We start from the raw sequence: 18,745 nt of genomic DNA on the forward strand, positions 1-18,745 counted from the left end.
AGGAACCGGGACACCGTTCACGCTGGCAGTCCACAGACAGGAATAGGCACCCGTTCCCGGGTATGGGTACAGCGACAAGGCCACCTTCAGCCGGAGGTCCTCACTCACAAACAGACGCTCATTCCTGGGTGGACATTCAGGAAAAGGATCCAGTCCGCCTGGAAGTCCCTAGCCAGGATCAGACGCTCTCCCGTCCAAGTCCTAAGCAGGCCCTGCCAAGCCTGGCTTCCGAGATCAGGCGAGATCGGGCAGTCCCAGGCCGGAATGGCCGTAAGCTGCCTTTGCACACCCCAGACGGGCCTTCAAAACACGATGTAACATTTACACAGCACTGTGTACAGGATAGGGAGAAAAAGCAGCAGCAGCAGCAGCAGCAGCAGCGCCCCCTGCTGTTTCCTAAAGAGACGTTCAAAAGATCTCCTTTCACCGAAGCGCCCTCTGCCGTTTTTCGAAGGCGAAGCGAAAAAGGCTTACAGCACCGGGTATTCCCAGGCGGTCACCCGTCCAAGTACTAACCAGGCCCTGCTCTGCTTAGCTTCCGAGATCGGACGAGATCGGGCGCTCCCAGAGCGGTGTGGCCGTAAGCCACTCAGGCGCCCCCAAACGGCCCTTCAAAAGATGTTCTACGGCTAATTGACAAAAAACGTATTCTGCCCATAATGTCCAAGGTGCTCCAGAGTCACTTGGAATCCACAGGCACTGATTCCTGGGTAAACATCCAGGAACCGGGACACCGTTCACGCTGGCAGTCCACAGACAGGAATAGGCACCCGTTCCCGGGTATGGGTACAGCGACAAGGCCACCTTCAGCCGGAGGTCCTCACTCACAAACAGACGCTCATTCCTGGGTGGACATTCAGGAAAAGGATCCAGTCCGCCTGGAAGTCCCTAGCCAGGATCAGACGCTCTCCCGTCCAAGTCCTAAGCAGGCCCTGCCAAGCCTGGCTTCCGAGATCAGGCGAGATCGGGCAGTCCCAGGCCGGAATGGCCGTAAGCTGCCTTTGCACACCCCAGACGGGCCTTCAAAACACGATGTAACATTTACACAGCACTGTGTACAGGATAGGGAGAAAAAGAAGCAGCAGCAGCAGCAGCAGCAGCAGCCCCCTGCTGTTTCCTAAAGAGACGTTCAAAAGATCTCCTTTCACCGAAGCGCCCTCTGCCGTTTTTCGAAGGCGAAGCGAAAAAGGCTTACAGCACCGGGTATTCCCAGGCGGTCACCCGTCCAAGTACTAACCAGGCCCTGCTCTGCTTAGCTTCCGAGATCGGACGAGATCGGGCGCTCCCAGAGCGGTGTGGCCGTAAGCCACTCAGGCGCCCCCAAACGGCCCTTCAAAAGATGTTCTACGGCTAATTGACAAAAAACGTATTCTGCCCATAATGTCCAAGGTGCTCCAGAGTCACTTGGAATCCACAGGCACTGATTCCTGGGTAAACATCCAGGAACCGGGACACCGTTCACGCTGGCAGTCCACAGACAGGAATAGGCACCCGTTCCCGGGTATGGGTACAGCGACAAGGCCACCTTCAGCCGGAGGTCCTCACTCACAAACAGACGCTCATTCCTGGGTGGACATTCAGGAAAAGGATCCAGTCCGCCTGGAAGTCCCTAGCCAGGATCAGACGCTCTCCCGTCCAAGTCCTAAGCAGGCCCTGCCAAGCCTGGCTTCCGAGATCAGGCGAGATCGGGCAGTCCCAGGCCGGAATGGCCGTAAGCTGCCTTTGCACACCCCAGACGGGCCTTCAAAACACGATGTAACATTTACACAGCACTGTGTACAGGATAGGGAGAAAAAGAAGCAGCAGCAGCAGCAGCAGCAGCGCCCCCTGCTGTTTCCTAAAGAGACGTTCAAAAGATCTCCTTTCACCGAAGCGCCCTCTGCCGTTTTTCGAAGGCGAAGCGAAAAAGGCTTACAGCACCGGGTATTCCCAGGCGGTCACCCGTCCAAGTACTAACCAGGCCCTGCTCTGCTTAGCTTCCGAGATCGGACGAGATCGGGCGCTCCCAGAGCGGTGTGGCCGTAAGCCACTCAGGCGCCCCCAAACGGCCCTTCAAAAGATGTTCTACGGCTAATTGACAAAAAACGTATTCTGCCCATAATGTCCAAGGTGCTCCAGAGTCACTTGGAATCCACAGGCACTGATTCCTGGGTAAACATCCAGGAACCGGGACACCGTTCACGCTGGCAGTCCACAGACAGGAATAGGCACCCGTTCCCGGGTATGGGTACAGCGACAAGGCCACCTTCAGCCGGAGGTCCTCACTCACAAACAGACGCTCATTCCTGGGTGGACATTCAGGAAAAGGATCCAGTCCGCCTGGAAGTCCCTAGCCAGGATCAGACGCTCTCCCGTCCAAGTCCTAAGCAGGCCCTGCCAAGCCTGGCTTCCGAGATCAGGCGAGATCGGGCAGTCCCAGGCCGGAATGGCCGTAAGCTGCCTTTGCACACCCCAGACGGGCCTTCAAAACACGATGTAACATTTACACAGCACTGTGTACAGGATAGGGAGAAAAAGAAGCAGCAGCAGCAGCAGCAGCCCCCTGCTGTTTCCTAAAGAGACGTTCAAAAGATCTCCTTTCACCGAAGCGCCCTCTGCCGTTTTTCGAAGGCGAAGCGAAAAAGGCTTACAGCACCGGGTATTCCCAGGCGGTCACCCGTCCAAGTACTAACCAGGCCCTGCTCTGCTTAGCTTCCGAGATCGGACGAGATCGGGCGCTCCCAGAGCGGTGTGGCCGTAAGCCACTCAGGCGCCCCCAAACGGCCCTTCAAAAGATGTTCTACGGCTAATTGACAAAAAACGTATTCTGCCCATAATGTCCAAGGTGCTCCAGAGTCACTTGGAATCCACAGGCACTGATTCCTGGGTAAACATCCAGGAACCGGGACACCGTTCACGCTGGCAGTCCACAGACAGGAATAGGCACCCGTTCCCGGGTATGGGTACAGCGACAAGGCCACCTTCAGCCGGAGGTCCTCACTCACAAACAGACGCTCATTCCTGGGTGGACATTCAGGAAAAGGATCCAGTCCGCCTGGAAGTCCCTAGCCAGGATCAGACGCTCTCCCGTCCAAGTCCTAAGCAGGCCCTGCCAAGCCTGGCTTCCGAGATCAGGCGAGATCGGGCAGTCCCAGGCCGGAATGGCCGTAAGCTGCCTTTGCACACCCCAGACGGGCCTTCAAAACACGATGTAACATTTACACAGCACTGTGTACAGGATAGGGAGAAAAAGAAGCAGCAGCAGCAGCAGCAGCGCCCCCTGCTGTTTCCTAAAGAGACGTTCAAAAGATCTCCTTTCACCGAAGCGCCCTCTGCCGTTTTTCGAAGGCGAAGCGAAAAAGGCTTACAGCACCGGGTATTCCCAGGCGGTCACCCGTCCAAGTACTAACCAGGCCCTGCTCTGCTTAGCTTCCGAGATCGGACGAGATCGGGCGCTCCCAGAGCGGTGTGGCCGTAAGCCACTCAGGCGCCCCCAAACGGCCCTTCAAAAGATGTTCTACGGCTAATTGACAAAAAACGTATTCTGCCCATAATGTCCAAGGTGCTCCAGAGTCACTTGGAATCCACAGGCACTGATTCCTGGGTAAACATCCAGGAACCGGGACACCGTTCACGCTGGCAGTCCACAGACAGGAATAGGCACCCGTTCCCGGGTATGGGTACAGCGACAAGGCCACCTTCAGCCGGAGGTCCTCACTCACAAACAGACGCTCATTCCTGGGTGGACATTCAGGAAAAGGATCCAGTCCGCCTGGAAGTCCCTAGCCAGGATCAGACGCTCTCCCGTCCAAGTCCTAAGCAGGCCCTGCCAAGCCTGGCTTCCGAGATCAGGCGAGATCGGGCAGTCCCAGGCCGGAATGGCCGTAAGCTGCCTTTGCACACCCCAGACGGGCCTTCAAAACACGATGTAACATTTACACAGCACTGTGTACAGGATAGGGAGAAAAAGAAGCAGCAGCAGCAGCAGCAGCGCCCCCTGCTGTTTCCTAAAGAGACGTTCAAAAGATCTCCTTTCACCGAAGCGCCCTCTGCCGTTTTTCGAAGGCGAAGCGAAAAAGGCTTACAGCACCGGGTATTCCCAGGCGGTCACCCGTCCAAGTACTAACCAGGCCCTGCTCTGCTTAGCTTCCGAGATCGGACGAGATCGGGCGCTCCCAGAGCGGTGTGGCCGTAAGCCACTCAGGCGCCCCCAAACGGCCCTTCAAAAGATGTTCTACGGCTAATTGACAAAAAACGTATTCTGCCCATAATGTCCAAGGTGCTCCAGAGTCACTTGGAATCCACAGGCACTGATTCCTGGGTAAACATCCAGGAACCGGGACACCGTTCACGCTGGCAGTCCACAGACAGGAATAGGCACCCGTTCCCGGGTATGGGTACAGCGACAAGGCCACCTTCAGCCGGAGGTCCTCACTCACAAACAGACGCTCATTCCTGGGTGGACATTCAGGAAAAGGATCCAGTCCGCCTGGAAGTCCCTAGCCAGGATCAGACGCTCTCCCGTCCAAGTCCTAAGCAGGCCCTGCCAAGCCTGGCTTCCGAGATCAGGCGAGATCGGGCAGTCCCAGGCCGGAATGGCCGTAAGCTGCCTTTGCACACCCCAGACGGGCCTTCAAAACACGATGTAACATTTACACAGCACTGTGTACAGGATAGGGAGAAAAAGAAGCAGCAGCAGCAGCAGCAGCCCCCCTGCTGTTTCCTAAAGAGACGTTCAAAAGATCTCCTTTCACCGAAGCGCCCTCTGCCGTTTTTCGAAGGCGAAGCGAAAAAGGCTTACAGCACCGGGTATTCCCAGGCGGTCACCCGTCCAAGTACTAACCAGGCCCTGCTCTGCTTAGCTTCCGAGATCGGACGAGATCGGGCGCTCCCAGAGCGGTGTGGCCGTAAGCCACTCAGGCGCCCCCAAACGGCCCTTCAAAAGATGTTCTACGGCTAATTGACAAAAAACGTATTCTGCCCATAATGTCCAAGGTGCTCCAGAGTCACTTGGAATCCACAGGCACTGATTCCTGGGTAAACATCCAGGAACCGGGACACCGTTCACGCTGGCAGTCCACAGACAGGAATAGGCACCCGTTCCCGGGTATGGGTACAGCGACAAGGCCACCTTCAGCCGGAGGTCCTCACTCACAAACAGACGCTCATTCCTGGGTGGACATTCAGGAAAAGGATCCAGTCCGCCTGGAAGTCCCTAGCCAGGATCAGACGCTCTCCCGTCCAAGTCCTAAGCAGGCCCTGCCAAGCCTGGCTTCCGAGATCAGGCGAGATCGGGCAGTCCCAGGCCGGAATGGCCGTAAGCTGCCTTTGCACACCCCAGACGGGCCTTCAAAACACGATGTAACATTTACACAGCACTGTGTACAGGATAGGGAGAAAAAGAAGCAGCAGCAGCAGCAGCAGCAGCGCCCCCTGCTGTTTCCTAAAGAGACGTTCAAAAGATCTCCTTTCACCGAAGCGCCCTCTGCCGTTTTTCGAAGGCGAAGCGAAAAAGGCTTACAGCACCGGGTATTCCCAGGCGGTCACCCGTCCAAGTACTAACCAGGCCCTGCTCTGCTTAGCTTCCGAGATCGGACGAGATCGGGCGCTCCCAGAGCGGTGTGGCCGTAAGCCACTCAGGCGCCCCCAAACGGCCCTTCAAAAGATGTTCTACGGCTAATTGACAAAAAACGTATTCTGCCCATAATGTCCAAGGTGCTCCAGAGTCACTTGGAATCCACAGGCACTGATTCCTGGGTAAACATCCAGGAACCGGGACACCGTTCACGCTGGCAGTCCACAGACAGGAATAGGCACCCGTTCCCGGGTATGGGTACAGCGACAAGGCCACCTTCAGCCGGAGGTCCTCACTCACAAACAGACGCTCATTCCTGGGTGGACATTCAGGAAAAGGATCCAGTCCGCCTGGAAGTCCCTAGCCAGGATCAGACGCTCTCCCGTCCAAGTCCTAAGCAGGCCCTGCCAAGCCTGGCTTCCGAGATCAGGCGAGATCGGGCAGTCCCAGGCCGGAATGGCCGTAAGCTGCCTTTGCACACCCCAGACGGGCCTTCAAAACACGATGTAACATTTACACAGCACTGTGTACAGGATAGGGAGAAAAAGAAGCAGCAGCAGCAGCAGCAGCAGCGCCCCCTGCTGTTTCCTAAAGAGACGTTCAAAAGATCTCCTTTCACCGAAGCGCCCTCTGCCGTTTTTCGAAGGCGAAGCGAAAAAGGCTTACAGCACCGGGTATTCCCAGGCGGTCACCCGTCCAAGTACTAACCAGGCCCTGCTCTGCTTAGCTTCCGAGATCGGACGAGATCGGGCGCTCCCAGAGCGGTGTGGCCGTAAGCCACTCAGGCGCCCCCAAACGGCCCTTCAAAAGATGTTCTACGGCTAATTGACAAAAAACGTATTCTGCCCATAATGTCCAAGGTGCTCCAGAGTCACTTGGAATCCACAGGCACTGATTCCTGGGTAAACATCCAGGAACCGGGACACCGTTCACGCTGGCAGTCCACAGACAGGAATAGGCACCCGTTCCCGGGTATGGGTACAGCGACAAGGCCACCTTCAGCCGGAGGTCCTCACTCACAAACAGACGCTCATTCCTGGGTGGACATTCAGGAAAAGGATCCAGTCCGCCTGGAAGTCCCTAGCCAGGATCAGACGCTCTCCCGTCCAAGTCCTAAGCAGGCCCTGCCAAGCCTGGCTTCCGAGATCAGGCGAGATCGGGCAGTCCCAGGCCGGAATGGCCGTAAGCTGCCTTTGCACACCCCAGACGGGCCTTCAAAACACGATGTAACATTTACACAGCACTGTGTACAGGATAGGGAGAAAAAGAAGCAGCAGCAGCAGCAGCAGCAGCGCCCCCTGCTGTTTCCTAAAGAGACGTTCAAAAGATCTCCTTTCACCGAAGCGCCCTCTGCCGTTTTTCGAAGGCGAAGCGAAAAAGGCTTACAGCACCGGGTATTCCCAGGCGGTCACCCGTCCAAGTACTAACCAGGCCCTGCTCTGCTTAGCTTCCGAGATCGGACGAGATCGGGCGCTCCCAGAGCGGTGTGGCCGTAAGCCACTCAGGCGCCCCCAAACGGCCCTTCAAAAGATGTTCTACGGCTAATTGACAAAAAACGTATTCTGCCCATAATGTCCAAGGTGCTCCAGAGTCACTTGGAATCCACAGGCACTGATTCCTGGGTAAACATCCAGGAACCGGGACACCGTTCACGCTGGCAGTCCACAGACAGGAATAGGCACCCGTTCCCGGGTATGGGTACAGCGACAAGGCCACCTTCAGCCGGAGGTCCTCACTCACAAACAGACGCTCATTCCTGGGTGGACATTCAGGAAAAGGATCCAGTCCGCCTGGAAGTCCCTAGCCAGGATCAGACGCTCTCCCGTCCAAGTCCTAAGCAGGCCCTGCCAAGCCTGGCTTCCGAGATCAGGCGAGATCGGGCAGTCCCAGGCCGGAATGGCCGTAAGCTGCCTTTGCACACCCCAGACGGGCCTTCAAAACACGATGTAACATTTACACAGCACTGTGTACAGGATAGGGAGAAAAAGAAGCAGCAGCAGCAGCAGCAGCAGCGCCCCCTGCTGTTTCCTAAAGAGACGTTCAAAAGATCTCCTTTCACCGAAGCGCCCTCTGCCGTTTTTCGAAGGCGAAGCGAAAAAGGCTTACAGCACCGGGTATTCCCAGGCGGTCACCCGTCCAAGTACTAACCAGGCCCTGCTCTGCTTAGCTTCCGAGATCGGACGAGATCGGGCGCTCCCAGAGCGGTGTGGCCGTAAGCCACTCAGGCGCCCCCAAACGGCCCTTCAAAAGATGTTCTACGGCTAATTGACAAAAAACGTATTCTGCCCATAATGTCCAAGGTGCTCCAGAGTCACTTGGAATCCACAGGCACTGATTCCTGGGTAAACATCCAGGAACCGGGACACCGTTCACGCTGGCAGTCCACAGACAGGAATAGGCACCCGTTCCCGGGTATGGGTACAGCGACAAGGCCACCTTCAGCCGGAGGTCCTCACTCACAAACAGACGCTCATTCCTGGGTGGACATTCAGGAAAAGGATCCAGTCCGCCTGGAAGTCCCTAGCCAGGATCAGACGCTCTCCCGTCCAAGTCCTAAGCAGGCCCTGCCAAGCCTGGCTTCCGAGATCAGGCGAGATCGGGCAGTCCCAGGCCGGAATGGCCGTAAGCTGCCTTTGCACACCCCAGACGGGCCTTCAAAACACGATGTAACATTTACACAGCACTGTGTACAGGATAGGGAGAAAAAGCAGCAGCAGCAGCAGCAGCAGCAGCGCCCCCTGCTGTTTCCTAAAGAGACGTTCAAAAGATCTCCTTTCACCGAAGCGCCCTCTGCCGTTTTTCGAAGGCGAAGCGAAAAAGGCTTACAGCACCGGGTATTCCCAGGCGGTCACCCGTCCAAGTACTAACCAGGCCCTGCTCTGCTTAGCTTCCGAGATCGGACGAGATCGGGCGCTCCCAGAGCGGTGTGGCCGTAAGCCACTCAGGCGCCCCCAAACGGCCCTTCAAAAGATGTTCTACGGCTAATTGACAAAAAACGTATTCTGCCCATAATGTCCAAGGTGCTCCAGAGTCACTTGGAATCCACAGGCACTGATTCCTGGGTAAACATCCAGGAACCGGGACACCGTTCACGCTGGCAGTCCACAGACAGGAATAGGCACCCGTTCCCGGGTATGGGTACAGCGACAAGGCCACCTTCAGCCGGAGGTCCTCACTCACAAACAGACGCTCATTCCTGGGTGGACATTCAGGAAAAGGATCCAGTCCGCCTGGAAGTCCCTAGCCAGGATCAGACGCTCTCCCGTCCAAGTCCTAAGCAGGCCCTGCCAAGCCTGGCTTCCGAGATCAGGCGAGATCGGGCAGTCCCAGGCCGGAATGGCCGTAAGCTGCCTTTGCACACCCCAGACGGGCCTTCAAAACACGATGTAACATTTACACAGCACTGTGTACAGGATAGGGAGAAAAAGAAGCAGCAGCAGCAGCAGCAGCAGCGCCCCCTGCTGTTTCCTAAAGAGACGTTCAAAAGATCTCCTTTCACCGAAGCGCCCTCTGCCGTTTTTCGAAGGCGAAGCGAAAAAGGCTTACAGCACCGGGTATTCCCAGGCGGTCACCCGTCCAAGTACTAACCAGGCCCTGCTCTGCTTAGCTTCCGAGATCGGACGAGATCGGGCGCTCCCAGAGCGGTGTGGCCGTAAGCCACTCAGGCGCCCCCAAACGGCCCTTCAAAAGATGTTCTACGGCTAATTGACAAAAAACGTATTCTGCCCATAATGTCCAAGGTGCTCCAGAGTCACTTGGAATCCACAGGCACTGATTCCTGGGTAAACATCCAGGAACCGGGACACCGTTCACGCTGGCAGTCCACAGACAGGAATAGGCACCCGTTCCCGGGTATGGGTACAGCGACAAGGCCACCTTCAGCCGGAGGTCCTCACTCACAAACAGACGCTCATTCCTGGGTGGACATTCAGGAAAAGGATCCAGTCCGCCTGGAAGTCCCTAGCCAGGATCAGACGCTCTCCCGTCCAAGTCCTAAGCAGGCCCTGCCAAGCCTGGCTTCCGAGATCAGGCGAGATCGGGCAGTCCCAGGCCGGAATGGCCGTAAGCTGCCTTTGCACACCCCAGACGGGCCTTCAAAACACGATGTAACATTTACACAGCACTGTGTACAGGATAGGGAGAAAAAGAAGCAGCAGCAGCAGCAGCAGCGCCCCCTGCTGTTTCCTAAAGAGACGTTCAAAAGATCTCCTTTCACCGAAGCGCCCTCTGCCGTTTTTCGAAGGCGAAGCGAAAAAGGCTTACAGCACCGGGTATTCCCAGGCGGTCACCCGTCCAAGTACTAACCAGGCCCTGCTCTGCTTAGCTTCCGAGATCGGACGAGATCGGGCGCTCCCAGAGCGGTGTGGCCGTAAGCCACTCAGGCGCCCCCAAACGGCCCTTCAAAAGATGTTCTACGGCTAATTGACAAAAAACGTATTCTGCCCATAATGTCCAAGGTGCTCCAGAGTCACTTGGAATCCACAGGCACTGATTCCTGGGTAAACATCCAGGAACCGGGACACCGTTCACGCTGGCAGTCCACAGACAGGAATAGGCACCCGTTCCCGGGTATGGGTACAGCGACAAGGCCACCTTCAGCCGGAGGTCCTCACTCACAAACAGACGCTCATTCCTGGGTGGACATTCAGGAAAAGGATCCAGTCCGCCTGGAAGTCCCTAGCCAGGATCAGACGCTCTCCCGTCCAAGTCCTAAGCAGGCCCTGCCAAGCCTGGCTTCCGAGATCAGGCGAGATCGGGCAGTCCCAGGCCGGAATGGCCGTAAGCTGCCTTTGCACACCCCAGACGGGCCTTCAAAACACGATGTAACATTTACACAGCACTGTGTACAGGATAGGGAGAAAAAGAAGCAGCAGCAGCAGCAGCAGCGCCCCCTGCTGTTTCCTAAAGAGACGTTCAAAAGATCTCCTTTCACCGAAGCGCCCTCTGCCGTTTTTCGAAGGCGAAGCGAAAAAGGCTTACAGCACCGGGTATTCCCAGGCGGTCACCCGTCCAAGTACTAACCAGGCCCTGCTCTGCTTAGCTTCCGAGATCGGACGAGATCGGGCGCTCCCAGAGCGGTGTGGCCGTAAGCCACTCAGGCGCCCCCAAACGGCCCTTCAAAAGATGTTCTACGGCTAATTGACAAAAAACGTATTCTGCCCATAATGTCCAAGGTGCTCCAGAGTCACTTGGAATCCACAGGCACTGATTCCTGGGTAAACATCCAGGAACCGGGACACCGTTCACGCTGGCAGTCCACAGACAGGAATAGGCACCCGTTCCCGGGTATGGGTACAGCGACAAGGCCACCTTCAGCCGGAGGTCCTCACTCACAAACAGACGCTCATTCCTGGGTGGACATTCAGGAAAAGGATCCAGTCCGCCTGGAAGTCCCTAGCCAGGATCAGACGCTCTCCCGTCCAAGTCCTAAGCAGGCCCTGCCAAGCCTGGCTTCCGAGATCAGGCGAGATCGGGCAGTCCCAGGCCGGAATGGCCGTAAGCTGCCTTTGCACACCCCAGACGGGCCTTCAAAACACGATGTAACATTTACACAGCACTGTGTACAGGATAGGGAGAAAAAGAAGCAGCAGCAGCAGCAGCAGCAGCGCCCCCTGCTGTTTCCTAAAGAGACGTTCAAAAGATCTCCTTTCACCGAAGCGCCCTCTGCCGTTTTTCGAAGGCGAAGCGAAAAAGGCTTACAGCACCGGGTATTCCCAGGCGGTCACCCGTCCAAGTACTAACCAGGCCCTGCTCTGCTTAGCTTCCGAGATCGGACGAGATCGGGCGCTCCCAGAGCGGTGTGGCCGTAAGCCACTCAGGCGCCCCCAAACGGCCCTTCAAAAGATGTTCTACGGCTAATTGACAAAAAACGTATTCTGCCCATAATGTCCAAGGTGCTCCAGAGTCACTTGGAATCCACAGGCACTGATTCCTGGGTAAACATCCAGGAACCGGGACACCGTTCACGCTGGCAGTCCACAGACAGGAATAGGCACCCGTTCCCGGGTATGGGTACAGCGACAAGGCCACCTTCAGCCGGAGGTCCTCACTCACAAACAGACGCTCATTCCTGGGTGGACATTCAGGAAAAGGATCCAGTCCGCCTGGAAGTCCCTAGCCAGGATCAGACGCTCTCCCGTCCAAGTCCTAAGCAGGCCCTGCCAAGCCTGGCTTCCGAGATCAGGCGAGATCGGGCAGTCCCAGGCCGGAATGGCCGTAAGCTGCCTTTGCACACCCCAGACGGGCCTTCAAAACACGATGTAACATTTACACAGCACTGTGTACAGGATAGGGAGAAAAAGAAGCAGCAGCAGCAGCAGCAGCGCCCCCTGCTGTTTCCTAAAGAGACGTTCAAAAGATCTCCTTTCACCGAAGCGCCCTCTGCCGTTTTTCGAAGGCGAAGCGAAAAAGGCTTACAGCACCGGGTATTCCCAGGCGGTCACCCGTCCAAGTACTAACCAGGCCCTGCTCTGCTTAGCTTCCGAGATCGGACGAGATCGGGCGCTCCCAGAGCGGTGTGGCCGTAAGCCACTCAGGCGCCCCCAAACGGCCCTTCAAAAGATGTTCTACGGCTAATTGACAAAAAACGTATTCTGCCCATAATGTCCAAGGTGCTCCAGAGTCACTTGGAATCCACAGGCACTGATTCCTGGGTAAACATCCAGGAACCGGGACACCGTTCACGCTGGCAGTCCACAGACAGGAATAGGCACCCGTTCCCGGGTATGGGTACAGCGACAAGGCCACCTTCAGCCGGAGGTCCTCACTCACAAACAGACGCTCATTCCTGGGTGGACATTCAGGAAAAGGATCCAGTCCGCCTGGAAGTCCCTAGCCAGGATCAGACGCTCTCCCGTCCAAGTCCTAAGCAGGCCCTGCCAAGCCTGGCTTCCGAGATCAGGCGAGATCGGGCAGTCCCAGGCCGGAATGGCCGTAAGCTGCCTTTGCACACCCCAGACGGGCCTTCAAAACACGATGTAACATTTACACAGCACTGTGTACAGGATAGGGAGAAAAAGAAGCAGCAGCAGCAGCAGCAGCAGCGCCCCCTGCTGTTTCCTAAAGAGACGTTCAAAAGATCTCCTTTCACCGAAGCGCCCTCTGCCGTTTTTCGAAGGCGAAGCGAAAAAGGCTTACAGCACCGGGTATTCCCAGGCGGTCACCCGTCCAAGTACTAACCAGGCCCTGCTCTGCTTAGCTTCCGAGATCGGACGAGATCGGGCGCTCCCAGAGCGGTGTGGCCGTAAGCCACTCAGGCGCCCCCAAACGGCCCTTCAAAAGATGTTCTACGGCTAATTGACAAAAACGTATTCTGCCCATAATGTCCAAGGTGCTCCAGAGTCACTTGGAATCCACAGGCACTGATTCCTGGGTAAACATCCAGGAACCGGGACACCGTTCACGCTGGCAGTCCACAGACAGGAATAGGCACCCGTTCCCGGGTATGGGTACAGCGACAAGGCCACCTTCAGCCGGAGGTCCTCACTCACAAACAGACGCTCATTCCTGGGTGGACATTCAGGAAAAGGATCCAGTCCGCCTGGAAGTCCCTAGCCAGGATCAGACGCTCTCCCGTCCAAGTCCTAAGCAGGCCCTGCCAAGCCTGGCTTCCGAGATCAGGCGAGATCGGGCAGTCCCAGGCCGGAATGGCCGTAAGCTGCCTTTGCACACCCCAGACGGGCCTTCAAAACACGATGTAACATTTACACAGCACTGTGTACAGGATAGGGAGAAAAAGAAGCAGCAGCAGCAGCAGCAGCGCCCCCTGCTGTTTCCTAAAGAGACGTTCAAAAGATCTCCTTTCACCGAAGCGCCCTCTGCCGTTTTTCGAAGGCGAAGCGAAAAAGGCTTACAGCACCGGGTATTCCCAGGCGGTCACCCGTCCAAGTACTAACCAGGCCCTGCTCTGCTTAGCTTCCGAGATCGGACGAGATCGGGCGCTCCCAGAGCGGTGTGGCCGTAAGCCACTCAGGCGCCCCCAAACGGCCCTTCAAAAGATGTTCTACGGCTAATTGACAAAAAACGTATTCTGCCCATAATGTCCAAGGTGCTCCAGAGTCACTTGGAATCCACAGGCACTGATTCCTGGGTAAACATCCAGGAACCGGGACACCGTTCACGCTGGCAGTCCACAGACAGGAATAGGCACCCGTTCCCGGGTATGGGTACAGCGACAAGGCCACCTTCAGCCGGAGGTCCTCACTCACAAACAGACGCTCATTCCTGGGTGGACATTCAGGAAAAGGATCCAGTCCGCCTGGAAGTCCCTAGCCAGGATCAGACGCTCTCCCGTCCAAGTCCTAAGCAGGCCCTGCCAAGCCTGGCTTCCGAGATCAGGCGAGATCGGGCAGTCCCAGGCCGGAATGGCCGTAAGCTGCCTTTGCACACCCCAGACGGGCCTTCAAAACACGATGTAACATTTACACAGCACTGTGTACAGGATAGGGAGAAAAAGAAGCAGCAGCAGCAGCAGCAGCGCCCCCTGCTGTTTCCTAAAGAGACGTTCAAAAGATCTCCTTTCACCGAAGCGCCCTCTGCCGTTTTTCGAAGGCGAAGCGAAAAAGGCTTACAGCACCGGGTATTCCCAGGCGGTCACCCGTCCAAGTACTAACCAGGCCCTGCTCTGCTTAGCTTCCGAGATCGGACGAGATCGGGCGCTCCCAGAGCGGTGTGGCCGTAAGCCACTCAGGCGCCCCCAAACGGCCCTTCAAAAGATGTTCTACGGCTAATTGACAAAAAACGTATTCTGCCCATAATGTCCAAGGTGCTCCAGAGTCACTTGGAATCCACAGGCACTGATTCCTGGGTAAACATCCAGGAACCGGGACACCGTTCACGCTGGCAGTCCACAGACAGGAATAGGCACCCGTTCCCGGGTATGGGTACAGCGACAAGGCCACCTTCAGCCGGAGGTCCTCACTCACAAACAGACGCTCATTCCTGGGTGGACATTCAGGAAAAGGATCCAGTCCGCCTGGAAGTCCCTAGCCAGGATCAGACGCTCTCCCGTCCAAGTCCTAAGCAGGCCCTGCCAAGCCTGGCTTCCGAGATCAGGCGAGATCGGGCAGTCCCAGGCCGGAATGGCCGTAAGCTGCCTTTGCACACCCCAGACGGGCCTTCAAAACACGATGTAACATTTACACAGCACTGTGTACAGGATAGGGAGAAAAAGAAGCAGCAGCAGCAGCAGCAGCAGCGCCCCCTGCTGTTTCCTAAAGAGACGTTCAAAAGATCTCCTTTCACCGAAGCGCCCTCTGCCGTTTTTCGAAGGCGAAGCGAAAAAGGCTTACAGCACCGGGTATTCCCAGGCGGTCACCCGTCCAAGTACTAACCAGGCCCTGCTCTGCTTAGCTTCCGAGATCGGACGAGATCGGGCGCTCCCAGAGCGGTGTGGCCGTAAGCCACTCAGGCGCCCCCAAACGGCCCTTCAAAAGATGTTCTACGGCTAATTGACAAAAAACGTATTCTGCCCATAATGTCCAAGGTGCTCCAGAGTCACTTGGAATCCACAGGCACTGATTCCTGGGTAAACATCCAGGAACCGGGACACCGTTCACGCTGGCAGTCCACAGACAGGAATAGGCACCCGTTCCCGGGTATGGGTACAGCGACAAGGCCACCTTCAGCCGGAGGTCCTCACTCACAAACAGACGCTCATTCCTGGGTGGACATTCAGGAAAAGGATCCAGTCCGCCTGGAAGTCCCTAGCCAGGATCAGACGCTCTCCCGTCCAAGTCCTAAGCAGGCCCTGCCAAGCCTGGCTTCCGAGATCAGGCGAGATCGGGCAGTCCCAGGCCGGAATGGCCGTAAGCTGCCTTTGCACACCCCAGACGGGCCTTCAAAACACGATGTAACATTTACACAGCACTGTGTACAGGATAGGGAGAAAAAGAAGCAGCAGCAGCAGCAGCAGCAGCGCCCCCTGCTGTTTCCTAAAGAGACGTTCAAAAGATCTCCTTTCACCGAAGCGCCCTCTGCCGTTTTTCGAAGGCGAAGCGAAAAAGGCTTACAGCACCGGGTATTCCCAGGCGGTCACCCGTCCAAGTACTAACCAGGCCCTGCTCTGCTTAGCTTCCGAGATCGGACGAGATCGGGCGCTCCCAGAGCGGTGTGGCCGTAAGCCACTCAGGCGCCCCCAAACGGCCCTTCAAAAGATGTTCTACGGCTAATTGACAAAAAACGTATTCTGCCCATAATGTCCAAGGTGCTCCAGAGTCACTTGGAATCCACAGGCACTGATTCCTGGGTAAACATCCAGGAACCGGGACACCGTTCACGCTGGCAGTCCACAGACAGGAATAGGCACCCGTTCCCGGGTATGGGTACAGCGACAAGGCCACCTTCAGCCGGAGGTCCTCACTCACAAACAGACGCTCATTCCTGGGTGGACATTCAGGAAAAGGATCCAGTCCGCCTGGAAGTCCCTAGCCAGGATCAGACGCTCTCCCGTCCAAGTCCTAAGCAGGCCCTGCCAAGCCTGGCTTCCGAGATCAGGCGAGATCGGGCAGTCCCAGGCCGGAATGGCCGTAAGCTGCCTTTGCACACCCCAGACGGGCCTTCAAAACACGATGTAACATTTACACAGCACTGTGTACAGGATAGGGAGAAAAAGAAGCAGCAGCAGCAGCAGCAGCAGCGCCCCCTGCTGTTTCCTAAAGAGACGTTCAAAAGATCTCCTTTCACCGAAGCGCCCTCTGCCGTTTTTCGAAGGCGAAGCGAAAAAGGCTTACAGCACCGGGTATTCCCAGGCGGTCACCCGTCCAAGTACTAACCAGGCCCTGCTCTGCTTAGCTTCCGAGATCGGACGAGATCGGGCGCTCCCAGAGCGGTGTGGCCGTAAGCCACTCAGGCGCCCCCAAACGGCCCTTCAAAAGATGTTCTACGGCTAATTGACAAAAAACGTATTCTGCCCATAATGTCCAAGGTGCTCCAGAGTCACTTGGAATCCACAGGCACTGATTCCTGGGTAAACATCCAGGAACCGGGACACCGTTCACGCTGGCAGTCCACAGACAGGAATAGGCACCCGTTCCCGGGTATGGGTACAGCGACAAGGCCACCTTCAGCCGGAGGTCCTCACTCACAAACAGACGCTCATTCCTGGGTGGACATTCAGGAAAAGGATCCAGTCCGCCTGGAAGTCCCTAGCCAGGATCAGACGCTCTCCCGTCCAAGTCCTAAGCAGGCCCTGCCAAGCCTGGCTTCCGAGATCAGGCGAGATCGGGCAGTCCCAGGCCGGAATGGCCGTAAGCTGCCTTTGCACACCCCAGACGGGCCTTCAAAACACGATGTAACATTTACACAGCACTGTGTACAGGATAGGGAGAAAAAGAAGCAGCAGCAGCAGCAGCAGCAGCGCCCCCTGCTGTTTCCTAAAGAGACGTTCAAAAGATCTCCTTTCACCGAAGCGCCCTCTGCCGTTTTTCGAAGGCGAAGCGAAAAAGGCTTACAGCACCGGGTATTCCCAGGCGGTCACCCGTCCAAGTACTAACCAGGCCCTGCTCTGCTTAGCTTCCGAGATCGGACGAGATCGGGCGCTCCCAGAGCGGTGTGGCCGTAAGCCACTCAGGCGCCCCCAAACGGCCCTTCAAAAGATGTTCTACGGCTAATTGACAAAAAACGTATTCTGCCCATAATGTCCAAGGTGCTCCAGAGTCACTTGGAATCCACAGGCACTGATTCCTGGGTAAACATCCAGGAACCGGGACACCGTTCACGCTGGCAGTCCACAGACAGGAATAGGCACCCGTTCCCGGGTATGGGTACAGCGACAAGGCCACCTTCAGCCGGAGGTCCTCACTCACAAACAGACGCTCATTCCTGGGTGGACATTCAGGAAAAGGATCCAGTCCGCCTGGAAGTCCCTAGCCAGGATCAGACGCTCTCCCGTCCAAGTCCTAAGCAGGCCCTGCCAAGCCTGGCTTCCGAGATCAGGCGAGATCGGGCAGTCCCAGGCCGGAATGGCCGTAAGCTGCCTTTGCACACCCCAGACGGGCCTTCAAAACACGATGTAACATTTACACAGCACTGTGTACAGGATAGGGAGAAAAAGAAGCAGCAGCAGCAGCAGCAGCAGCGCCCCCTGCTGTTTCCTAAAGAGACGTTCAAAAGATCTCCTTTCACCGAAGCGCCCTCTGCCGTTTTTCGAAGGCGAAGCGAAAAAGGCTTACAGCACCGGGTATTCCCAGGCGGTCACCCGTCCAAGTACTAACCAGGCCCTGCTCTGCTTAGCTTCCGAGATCGGACGAGATCGGGCGCTCCCAGAGCGGTGTGGCCGTAAGCCACTCAGGCGCCCCCAAACGGCCCTTCAAAAGATGTTCTACGGCTAATTGACAAAAAACGTATTCTGCCCATAATGTCCAAGGTGCTCCAGAGTCACTTGGAATCCACAGGCACTGATTCCTGGGTAAACATCCAGGAACCGGGACACCGTTCACGCTGGCAGTCCACAGACAGGAATAGGCACCCGTTCCCGGGTATGGGTACAGCGACAAGGCCACCTTCAGCCGGAGGTCCTCACTCACAAACAGACGCTCATTCCTGGGTGGACATTCAGGAAAAGGATCCAGTCCGCCTGGAAGTCCCTAGCCAGGATCAGACGCTCTCCCGTCCAAGTCCTAAGCAGGCCCTGCCAAGCCTGGCTTCCGAGATCAGGCGAGATCGGGCAGTCCCAGGCCGGAATGGCCGTAAGCTGCCTTTGCACACCCCAGACGGGCCTTCAAAACACGATGTAACATTTACACAGCACTGTGTACAGGATAGGGAGAAAAAGAAGCAGCAGCAGCAGCAGCAGCCCCCTGCTGTTTCCTAAAGAGACGTTCAAAAGATCTCCTTTCACCGAAGCGCCCTCTGCCGTTTTTCGAAGGCGAAGCGAAAAAGGCTTACAGCACCGGGTATTCCCAGGCGGTCACCCGTCCAAGTACTAACCAGGCCCTGCTCTGCTTAGCTTCCGAGATCGGACGAGATCGGGCGCTCCCAGAGCGGTGTGGCCGTAAGCCACTCAGGCGCCCCCAAACGGCCCTTCAAAAGATGTTCTACGGCTAATTGACAAAAAACGTATTCTGCCCATAATGTCCAAGGTGCTCCAGAGTCACTTGGAATCCACAGGCACTGATTCCTGGGTAAACATCCAGGAACCGGGACACCGTTCACGCTGGCAGTCCACAGACAGGAATAGGCACCCGTTCCCGG

General features: G+C 56.5%; 26 non-coding genes across 26 annotated transcripts; all 26 read right to left on the bottom strand.

Annotated features, from left to right (window-relative positions):
- Positions 1-467: 467 nt before the first annotated feature.
- LOC119887291 lies at positions 468-586 on the bottom strand. The gene has a single exon (XR_005441653.1). It is a non-coding gene; the product is annotated as a 5S ribosomal RNA (ribosomal RNA).
- Positions 587-1,188: 602 nt separating this feature from the next.
- LOC119887292 lies at positions 1,189-1,307 on the bottom strand. The gene has a single exon (XR_005441654.1). It is a non-coding gene; the product is annotated as a 5S ribosomal RNA (ribosomal RNA).
- Positions 1,308-1,908: 601 nt separating this feature from the next.
- LOC119887293 lies at positions 1,909-2,027 on the bottom strand. The gene has a single exon (XR_005441655.1). It is a non-coding gene; the product is annotated as a 5S ribosomal RNA (ribosomal RNA).
- A 596-nt stretch (positions 2,028-2,623) lies between these two features.
- Positions 2,624-2,742, bottom strand: LOC119887295. The gene has a single exon (XR_005441657.1). It is a non-coding gene; the product is annotated as a 5S ribosomal RNA (ribosomal RNA).
- A 598-nt stretch (positions 2,743-3,340) lies between these two features.
- On the bottom strand, positions 3,341-3,459 carry LOC119887296. The gene has a single exon (XR_005441658.1). It is a non-coding gene; the product is annotated as a 5S ribosomal RNA (ribosomal RNA).
- Positions 3,460-4,057: 598 nt separating this feature from the next.
- LOC119887297 lies at positions 4,058-4,176 on the bottom strand. The gene has a single exon (XR_005441659.1). It is a non-coding gene; the product is annotated as a 5S ribosomal RNA (ribosomal RNA).
- Positions 4,177-4,773: 597 nt separating this feature from the next.
- Positions 4,774-4,892, bottom strand: LOC119887298. The gene has a single exon (XR_005441660.1). It is a non-coding gene; the product is annotated as a 5S ribosomal RNA (ribosomal RNA).
- A 601-nt stretch (positions 4,893-5,493) lies between these two features.
- Positions 5,494-5,612, bottom strand: LOC119887299. The gene has a single exon (XR_005441661.1). It is a non-coding gene; the product is annotated as a 5S ribosomal RNA (ribosomal RNA).
- A 601-nt stretch (positions 5,613-6,213) lies between these two features.
- Positions 6,214-6,332, bottom strand: LOC119887300. Its single transcript, XR_005441662.1, has one exon. It is a non-coding gene; the product is annotated as a 5S ribosomal RNA (ribosomal RNA).
- Positions 6,333-6,933: 601 nt separating this feature from the next.
- LOC119887301 lies at positions 6,934-7,052 on the bottom strand. Its single transcript, XR_005441663.1, has one exon. It is a non-coding gene; the product is annotated as a 5S ribosomal RNA (ribosomal RNA).
- A 601-nt stretch (positions 7,053-7,653) lies between these two features.
- Positions 7,654-7,772, bottom strand: LOC119887302. Its single transcript, XR_005441664.1, has one exon. It is a non-coding gene; the product is annotated as a 5S ribosomal RNA (ribosomal RNA).
- A 601-nt stretch (positions 7,773-8,373) lies between these two features.
- Positions 8,374-8,492, bottom strand: LOC119887303. Its single transcript, XR_005441665.1, has one exon. It is a non-coding gene; the product is annotated as a 5S ribosomal RNA (ribosomal RNA).
- A 601-nt stretch (positions 8,493-9,093) lies between these two features.
- On the bottom strand, positions 9,094-9,212 carry LOC119887304. Its single transcript, XR_005441666.1, has one exon. It is a non-coding gene; the product is annotated as a 5S ribosomal RNA (ribosomal RNA).
- A 598-nt stretch (positions 9,213-9,810) lies between these two features.
- On the bottom strand, positions 9,811-9,929 carry LOC119887307. Its single transcript, XR_005441668.1, has one exon. It is a non-coding gene; the product is annotated as a 5S ribosomal RNA (ribosomal RNA).
- A 598-nt stretch (positions 9,930-10,527) lies between these two features.
- LOC119887308 lies at positions 10,528-10,646 on the bottom strand. The gene has a single exon (XR_005441669.1). It is a non-coding gene; the product is annotated as a 5S ribosomal RNA (ribosomal RNA).
- A 601-nt stretch (positions 10,647-11,247) lies between these two features.
- Positions 11,248-11,366, bottom strand: LOC119887309. Its single transcript, XR_005441670.1, has one exon. It is a non-coding gene; the product is annotated as a 5S ribosomal RNA (ribosomal RNA).
- A 598-nt stretch (positions 11,367-11,964) lies between these two features.
- On the bottom strand, positions 11,965-12,083 carry LOC119887310. Its single transcript, XR_005441671.1, has one exon. It is a non-coding gene; the product is annotated as a 5S ribosomal RNA (ribosomal RNA).
- Positions 12,084-12,684: 601 nt separating this feature from the next.
- On the bottom strand, positions 12,685-12,803 carry LOC119887311. Its single transcript, XR_005441672.1, has one exon. It is a non-coding gene; the product is annotated as a 5S ribosomal RNA (ribosomal RNA).
- A 597-nt stretch (positions 12,804-13,400) lies between these two features.
- Positions 13,401-13,519, bottom strand: LOC119887312. Its single transcript, XR_005441673.1, has one exon. It is a non-coding gene; the product is annotated as a 5S ribosomal RNA (ribosomal RNA).
- Positions 13,520-14,117: 598 nt separating this feature from the next.
- Positions 14,118-14,236, bottom strand: LOC119887313. The gene has a single exon (XR_005441674.1). It is a non-coding gene; the product is annotated as a 5S ribosomal RNA (ribosomal RNA).
- A 601-nt stretch (positions 14,237-14,837) lies between these two features.
- Positions 14,838-14,956, bottom strand: LOC119887314. The gene has a single exon (XR_005441675.1). It is a non-coding gene; the product is annotated as a 5S ribosomal RNA (ribosomal RNA).
- Positions 14,957-15,557: 601 nt separating this feature from the next.
- LOC119887315 lies at positions 15,558-15,676 on the bottom strand. Its single transcript, XR_005441676.1, has one exon. It is a non-coding gene; the product is annotated as a 5S ribosomal RNA (ribosomal RNA).
- Positions 15,677-16,277: 601 nt separating this feature from the next.
- LOC119887316 lies at positions 16,278-16,396 on the bottom strand. Its single transcript, XR_005441677.1, has one exon. It is a non-coding gene; the product is annotated as a 5S ribosomal RNA (ribosomal RNA).
- Positions 16,397-16,997: 601 nt separating this feature from the next.
- On the bottom strand, positions 16,998-17,116 carry LOC119887318. The gene has a single exon (XR_005441679.1). It is a non-coding gene; the product is annotated as a 5S ribosomal RNA (ribosomal RNA).
- Positions 17,117-17,717: 601 nt separating this feature from the next.
- LOC119887319 lies at positions 17,718-17,836 on the bottom strand. The gene has a single exon (XR_005441680.1). It is a non-coding gene; the product is annotated as a 5S ribosomal RNA (ribosomal RNA).
- Positions 17,837-18,432: 596 nt separating this feature from the next.
- On the bottom strand, positions 18,433-18,551 carry LOC119887320. Its single transcript, XR_005441681.1, has one exon. It is a non-coding gene; the product is annotated as a 5S ribosomal RNA (ribosomal RNA).
- Between the last annotated feature and the right edge of the window lie 194 nt (positions 18,552-18,745).

The sequence above is a fragment of the Micropterus salmoides genome, unplaced genomic scaffold (assembly GCF_014851395.1).
Source record: "Micropterus salmoides isolate LMB-PRFRI ecotype aquatic unplaced genomic scaffold, ASM1485139v1 Ms_hic_scaffold_4111, whole genome shotgun sequence".
Lineage (NCBI taxonomy): Eukaryota > Metazoa > Chordata > Actinopteri > Centrarchiformes > Centrarchidae > Micropterus > Micropterus salmoides.